Source organism: Myiozetetes cayanensis, unplaced genomic scaffold, assembly GCF_022539395.1.
Source record: "Myiozetetes cayanensis isolate MyiCay16 unplaced genomic scaffold, myiCay2020 scf5-8, whole genome shotgun sequence".
Taxonomy (NCBI): domain Eukaryota; kingdom Metazoa; phylum Chordata; class Aves; order Passeriformes; family Tyrannidae; genus Myiozetetes; species Myiozetetes cayanensis.
Genome location: NW_026087742.1, coordinates 27,709,090 through 27,718,003, shown reverse-complemented (window position 1 = coordinate 27,718,003; position 8,914 = coordinate 27,709,090).

Sequence of the window (8,914 nt, the reverse complement as noted above, 5' to 3'; positions counted from 1 at the left end):
GCAGTCAGGGTGCCTCACGGGCAGCAACGTGGCATCAAAAGTATTTAGGAGTCTTCAGTATTAGACTGCATCCATGTAAATGATTCAGCCAGAAGAATGGAGAAATTCTTTACTGCCATTTTCAGATGCCAATAAAGCATTATATTCATATTATTTTCCATGTAAGTTTTGGATGCCTTTGTTTCTTTTTTTTTGAGTGATACTTAGAATTGATCTGATAAGACTTCATGTCAATTAAATGAAAGTGCACTGTAACTTTGATGTTATACTTGTAGATTTTCCCAGCATCTGTGTGAATAAAGCGGTTCCCAACAGCACCAACATTTCCATTGCCCCATATGTAAACTGCCACATAATACTTCCTTTTACATTCTCCAGCGGAGCTACATGTCATAATAATAGTTTCGTGTTTTTCTTCAGCCTCAAGTGTAACAGAACCTGAACATCTTCCTGTTCATTGTAAAGAAATATTTATGATAGCAGTTCGTGGTGTTTCACCCTGTAAAACCATCTCCATTAATAGGATCTGAAGTCCAGCACGGGGTCTGTTCCAGCTACTGTGTAAAATCGAATTAGTAGGAAGCCACAGTAACTCACTGCATTGTCTGTGTTTATGTTTTCTGCACTCAGTAATATGTGGAAAAACCCTCACTTTCTTCAAGTCATTTGGAAAAAACATTTATTTTCAAGGAGGTTCTCATTGCTTTAATTTACCTATGCATGTTCACCACAGTGTTATATCTGCAGGCAATCTACTCAGCAGTGCATTTTGGGAGGACAAGAGGCAAGACACAAAGTTAGAACAAGAGAGGCTCCACCTGGATATAAGGAAAAAGCTTTTCATTATGAAGACAGGTCAATAGTGGAATAAATTTCTCAGAGCATTTGTGAGGTTTCTTTCCTCAGAAGCTTTCATGGTCAGATTAGAGAAAGCCCAGAGCAACTCTGTCAGACCTCATAGAAGACCCTGTTTTGAGCAGGAACATGGACAAAATAACCTCCTGATGTCCCCTCCAACTTGAATTATTTCATGACTTTAAGATCCTAGTTCTCTAATCACAGTGACTGTGTCAAACAAGGCAGAGTAATGTGTCTTTTCCATGTTCTGTATCACCTCCAAAAGATACAGAAAAAGATGGTCAGAGAGAAGATTCTTGGCTCTGTCTATAGGCTTCCCTGACTAACTTTTTTTGAGCTGATATGGCAACAAGAAAATTAAAGCTGAACTTAACTTGAAAACTTTGTCTTCTTTAAAATTAAGTTATCGCTTCTCTTGTAGCTTTACAAAACAGGGAGCTATTCTATACTAAACAGCTCTAACTAGCTAAGTTTCTTTTCTTCTGACTTTTCAGTGCCAAAACAATGCATGAAATATCACTCACAGAAAGGTTAAATAGTGGTTAGTGGGTTTGTTTCATGCATTCACTTTCCTTCTAATCAATTTTTAAAAACTCTCCCGTCCTTGATGGATTTTGTTTTATTTATTGGCATGTAGAACTAGTCAAACAGGACTCTCACCATTGCTAACTTTATTTTTCTTGCGTCACAGGGCTTTCCCAGTTTCAAAGGTGAAATGTAGGTGGCAAATGCAAACAGAAAAGAGCTAGTGTGCATACTGACATTGGTAAGAGAAGAAAATGATCAGTGGTTGCAAACAAGAAATTCCCACTTGTGTATATGTGGGTGTGTGTCTGATGTGATCAAAATTAATAGAAATAGATTAACTACACATAAGAGGTTTTTTGAAAGACAAATGTCCCCACCTTCCTACTTCTTCCCTCAGCTTATATTGCTGAGCACATCATCATAATGCCTGGAATATCCTTTTAGTCAGTTGGGGTCAACTGTCCTGGCTGTCTTCCCTCTCAACGTTTCTTGCATCCCCAACCTACTTGTTGGTGGGGGAGTGTGAGAAGCAGAAAAGGCCCTGATACTGTACAAGCACCTCTAAACAATAGCTAAGCCATCCCTTTGTTGTCAACACTGTTTTAATCACTAATTTGAAACACACCACCATACAAGCTATTATGAAGAAAACAAACTCTATCCCAATCACAACCAGCATGTTCAATTAATTTTCTCTGTATTACTGAGCAGGAAGCCTAGATGGCTAAATGACAGCAGAAGGTACCAGTGTGGGAGAAACCCCAAAATTAGTCAGTACAGTAATGACATAGAACAAGAGCCCAGCTCCCAAACTTCCAAACTCAGCACAGATGTCTAAAGAAGTAATATGAAGACCCAGGGGAATGATTTAAAGCAACCTACACTAAGTACCTAGTTATCTCATGTACCTCTGTATCTTACTTGCATACTCTTCATGCATGCCTACAAAAAAAAAAAAAAAACAACAACTTTGGTAATTGCCTGAACATTTTTGTAAGTCCCATGGTACTCCATAGTTCTCAAAATGCTTTTGAAGCTGCTATGCAATTATAAAAAATAAAGATTCTAATAATAAAGTAGCATTTGAGTCTAACCATGAAGCTAAATTCAAGAGTAAAACTCTGCAGTTCCTGAGTCAAAAAAAAAAAATGTTTTGCATAAACAGAGGTGAATTTAGGTATAGCTGTCTTGCAAAAGTGAGTGTTATGTACACAGACTTTTAAATGGATTTCAATGATTAGGAGCCTATAAAGATGACAAACTATTGTAAATTGGTAATCTCATTTCTGACCATCAGCAATGTCACTCTGAATGACAAGTCCATTACCAGGAGGGACATGATAGCTTTTTCCCCATTACTATGGGAAATAAATGATTATGCCTTTGTTCTCATGGCCACCACCATTTTAGTACATGATTATACATAGTATCATAAACAGGCTAATGGGCTACGAGCATCAGTTTTAGTATTAGGTTGCACGTCATACGAAGAAGGGAACTTATTTGTTGCAGAGCTGCAAAACCCTCAAACGCAACATGCAAGTTATCATAAAATCAAACTAGGAAAAATTTTGGTCATATCATTTCCTGTCAGGGAGTGGCCCCAGTGCTTTTAGAACAAAAGAGCTCTAAAAGACTAATTGGTAGATTATTCTGTATTCAAGGAATTATATGGAAGTATTTAAGGAAGGAGTTACTGAAGTAGTGAACTAACTTTCCTTCCTACCTTCCTTCCTTCCTTCCTTCCTTCCTTCCCTCCTTTCTCTACAGAAAATCCAGACACACAGGAGTTTTAAATACAAAGACATATACATTTAGAGGAAGTGTTTCTTAGCATAGAAGGGGTGTTACAACCACTTATGACCAACAACACAGAGACAACTGTTGCAAATTAAAGAATCTATTTAATAATTAGCTGTTAGCAAAATCCTCTGTCCAGTTAATAGGAAAGCTAGTCATTCATAAGCAGACATAATTAAATACATAAATTTTATTACTTTAGCATTCAGTTATATGCCCGAGTCTTTGCACTTGAGTCTTTGGACTAAAGTCTTTGGAAAGCATTGGTGAGGTAAGGTTTTAGAATAGGTCTTCCTAGGTATATCACTTAATCCTTTTTCTTTTAATAGTGATGAATTATGCTATAGTTCAAAAATGCCTTGACTTTTTAACATATATTTGAGTCTAAATAGGTCGCCTGCTGTGTATTATGAGGTAGTTCTGATACTAGATCATTTGGTCTGTACTGATTGTTCCATCAAGAAGAGAAACACCATGGCCGTTGCATTTGTAGTTATCCCAGGGAATGCTCCCTCAGACTCTCCTAGCACCCATTCACCAACTATTGGATATCAGAAAGTCCTCTTAAAAAAACCCTCAAAAATCACTTCCACTGACTCTTGCTTTACCTGAGCAGTGTTCAAGGCTATAGATCAAATAAACTTGAAGGAAGAATGTTGACCAAAACCATAAATGTGATGAAGAGGTGTAAACACACTGCCACCAATCGTAAAAAGCACACACAGAGGATAGAATGAAAGCATCCAGGTTTGCTGTGAAAAGGTAGTGTATAACAATCTTAGCACAACCAAAAAAACCTGGACTGACTACATGGCTTCTTTCAGCATGGGTTCCACCAGACCATGAGTCTGCTGAAACTAATATGCTTTAAGACCAGACAGCCAGTTAGGATCACCATCTGGTGTCTGGTGAGCCATTCCTTCCATCAGCCACTCCCTGGTCAGATTAGTATTTGTCAAAGGTCAGTTGCTTTAGAATTAAGATGGAAACCCAGCTATGTGTGTGCAGGCTGTCCACAGCCAGTGCCAGATGTTGACACAATGCCATGTAGGTGACCTTTTGCACATTGACATTTATGATCCATTCCTGATTATTTCATATGTGGAATATCATATAGTCTTACCAGTAGGAGGCCCATCCCAAACATTGAGACATAGGAGGAAAAAGCATGCCAGTGTTCTTCTCAAGCATCTCAGCTGTATCCCCAGAGTATCACATTAGAGGGAGCCAGTCTCTATTGCTTCAACAGTCCAAGGCACTCTCTCCAAGAGACCAAGCAAGCTAACAGTACCATGACCTTAAAAAAAGAACTAACTCTTATCTGAATCCATTAGATTCTGTTTCATGTCTGTCGTAAAAGATAATATGTGGAAGCAGTACATCTATGTGCAGAAGGAGCACAGATGGAGTCACATCTGCCTTGTACCTCCTTAAAACCTATTGTCACTTTATTATCTTTCAGTTCAAGTGCAAGAAAATGAATTATTTGCCCAGCTATGTTCTTAGGAATTCTAGGAAGTGACCACATTATTTTCAGCTTTCCCTCCATGTCCCAGACAGAAGTGGGGCATCAAGGCACAGCATAGTTTTGCCAAGTGGTTGTTACTCCAGCTTGACTATAGTATAGTTTATTAGTATGTATTGCATATATTGTTCCCGTAAAAGTTTTAATGTATTTATATCTTGCATCAAAATTCCTAGATTAATTTAGAACTTCTCAGAGGTTTTAAAAAATCATTCATTCTGACACTATAGGCTGGTTGAACTTATGGAACACTATAGTATTTTCTTTCCCAGTCCTGCTCCTTTCCAACACACAGTCTCAGCTAATTAATTGCCACAAAAAGAGAACTTTAGCCAACAACTGTATTTGATTAATGTGTAGGAAGGTGTTCTAAGGACAAGGTTTTCATGTTAGCAGAGGGATGATGGTAAGGCGTGCTTCTGCTGGAGCAGCAGAGAGGAAAAACAGCAGCAGATCTTACATACTTTGCAATTATCAACCAAGCATAAAGCAGTATCAAGACTAGAGGGTTATCATATGGCCCATCTCACACACGCTTGCATCTTCACTAGTTTCTTGTCTTAGATTGTAGATTAAGGCAGAACAGAACTCTTGCCAAAGAGTTCTCTGTGCACAGTTGAGAGCTTGATTAAAATGTTATGATTTCAGAAATAAAAATAACCTTCTTAAAATCAATAGTTATAGGCTGTAAGTATTACCCTAATCTTCTCTGAACCAAGTATTTGTTGAATTGGTTTACTTCCATTTAGGAAGCTTTCAAAAAATCAACTTAGATCATAGTAATAATTTAAAGAAATGGTGTAAACATCAAATTCAGTGAACTAGGATTATACACTGTTCCATTATAAAGCTGGGCTACCTATATCTGTTTTACATGTGTATTACTAAGAAAACTCTTAGTAATATGAGCATATGAGCATTTGTATGTACATATGTACATACATCCATGTGAGCATTTTACTGCAAGCAGCCATAGCAAGGACAGTTACCTCACTGTCCAACACATATCTTTCCAATAACATGAAAATACAGTTTCTTCTCCAAAGAGCTTGTGTTGCAGTTTTCACTAAACATTCAATGACTTTAAAAAATAGGGCCTTGAGAGTTCATAGTTTGAACTGAAAATTAGTATTTGGAACTCTTTTTGTATAAAGAAATATCTGAAGTGGATTGCTGTGGAACAAAAACTTTCATTAAAAAAATGTAACATGGACCCATATGTGACAGTCCTAACAATTTGTTAGTTAATGTCTGTGATTGCTATTAGAGAAGCAAACACAAAAACTGACTCATGATACTTATTTTAGACACAAAGAAGCAGGCAGATACTCCATATTTTTATTGTCAGCAAAATAGATCTCATTTTACTACAAGCAACTGGATCAAAACAATCATTCTTATCACATTATCATAAACTCAGAAGTTACTTCAGTGACGTAGAAGACAGTTTGAAATCAGCAGTTTCAAGGATGGGAGGAATGTCTGCCTTGAAATTGTTGCAATATTTTTAGGAGGGAGAGGAAAGACACCTCGCAACAGCAAGGAGCAGCAATACTGTTTCAGAATTACAGGTATAACTACATCACAAAACACAAATTTGAATCAAATCTGTAAGCATCACATTCGTGCAGAATCTTACAGCGAAAGTGCTTTACCTTTATGTGACTGTAGTCACTGCTATTTCTGGGTCAGAGCCAGATTGCTTTGAAACTGCTCAAAGGTTAGTCTACTGCCTATTACCTCATCCCCTGAGGTTCACATGGGTACACTTCATGTATATATGTCCTAATGAAGGACAGTAGGTATTCCACATTTACATACTAAATTTAATATTTCCATCTTCTGGTGTGCCCATTACATTTGCTGAATTTTCCCACTGCAAATTTTCTTCTGTAGCTGTTTATCCTCCAGATAAATAAATTATGCTAAAAATGGTCTGCACCACTGATCATCAACAAAAGACTGAGGAATCAATTTCTTATTGATAAAATATTCTGCCCCCTTTTGTATAAGGTCTTTTTCTAGGATTATGTGGTTTTTTTTAATATGCAAGTCATCTCAGGAAACTGGAAGTCAAATTCCAATAGGAGCCAGTAAGAAATTTTTTACAGTGTGGATGGTGAAATACTGAAACAGGTTTCCCAGAGAGGAGGTGGATGCCCCACCTCTGGAAACATTCAAGGTTGGGTTGGACAGGGTTCTGAGCAACCTGATTCAGTTGAAGATGTCCCTGCTCAATTTCTGGACTATATGACCTTTGAAGGTCCCTTCCAACCCAAATTATTTTATGATTCTATGATTCTCTATCTTTTTTTGCATTAGGCAACTCCAAAGACAGAAAATAAATCACACAGTTCTGATGTTGTTATATGCATGGGTTCTGTGCAAGGAGCTTGAAAGCCAACTGTCACAGAATGTAATTTTACAAGAGAAGGCACTTCTTTAAAAAATCTGATACTGGGTTTTTTCTTTTCTTTTTATGGAGAGCAGATACAGAAATCATGAAAGCACTGGTAACTGAATTTTGTTCTGCCTCCTGCAGTGTCAAAATGTTGTTTTAATTTCTAAGATCCAATTTCTCATTGTTTATAGCAATGAAGAAGAACACAAAATCAGAACCAGGGTTTACACATCTTGTACTTCAAACTATCCTTATTATTATTATTATTATCATTATTATTATTAAGTCACAAATATGAGTTCCTTCACAGAAATGACAACATGTGGCTCCATCTCTATTATATTTCTGTGGTTTTCAAACTAGTAAAAGTTTACTATGCTTGGGGGTAGGGATAGGATGGGGAAATCATCAGTTCTCCCCTTCTTATTATTTCTTATTCACTATGAAAAAAAATTAATCTAAAATCAGAGCAACACTTCACAGTTCTGGTTAACTGACTACATCGATCCCATCTCCACAGACCAGCAGTATAAATGCCAAAGGACTTAAGTGACCAAGACCAGGCAATAGCTTCAATTCAATAAAAAGAGTCAACTCAAAAGTATACAGTGGAATTCCAGAGGGACAGTCTTCTGTCAGTCTTCCATTGGAGCACAAAAAAAAGTACACATTCAAGTAAGAGAAAGAAGACATTTAAATAAATACACATAATTGCAAAGATCATTACACTCATTACAGCACCTGCAAGAGAGGAGATGTTTGATATTTCAATACAATTAGAAATCCACTGGATTCAGCTCTTTCATTATCTGCTTTGATTATCGCACAATGATTTGGCTCAATGTCTAGTGCTAGATAATAGTCTTTGATTTCTTAAAAAACAAAGTTGCTGTTACTAGACCTGTTGGAAGGAAATGTAAAGACCATGGATTGTTTTCTGCTTAACTTCTGCTACTGGAATGAAGCTTCACACTCCTGAGAATATAAAAGAACCTGAAATGACTGTCCATTTCTCTGAACATTTCTTCATTTTTCTTAAAGTGGCCTTAGGCAGATGATAAATTGATAGACTGGCACAGTGTCATGCCTGGAAGGGAACTGTGTTGGTGACTGAGTTGTTCATTGGATAGTTTTAGACTTTCAGAAAGAGACAGAGAGAGAGCGCACACCAGCTTCTGAACTGCCTCCGCAATAGCTCTTGTTCATCTATCCAATCTTTCCTCACCATTTCTTTCCGTGTTATAGAGAGCTCACTACCCAACCTTGATGTCTCAGTTATAAGTCAGGGAATTATGACTGAGAAACCTACTCTTCAACAGAAAACAGAAGACCAGTTTTAGCTCACTTGAAAGATAAATATCTCTGCTGAAATTTCACACTGCTGAAGTCACCTAACCAGGTCATACATGCTCTCAATGGGAAAAGAAGTTCCCACTTCAGAATCCTCCCAGGAATAGCAATCACTTCTTGTCAAGAGCTTAAAGTGCATTCATGTGACCAAAAAAAAAAAAAAAAAAACACAAAACAAACAAACCCAAAACAAAAAACCCCATCACCAATAAAGAACCCAAACAGGCAACCCAAACCAAAATGATAACAGTCCTGCTAAGACAGCAAAGTTGAAAATGCAGTTAATAGAGACTGCCTTTGTTCAGAAGGCAAAATCTGTCAGGCCCTAAATGCCAGCTGAGTAGTTACAGTCCTTTTTAATCATCACAGTGTCAACAACTACCTTCATTCCTGAGCTCAGTTACAGGGTTTGGTTTTTGGTCTTTTTTTGCAGTTCTGTACCAAATCATAAA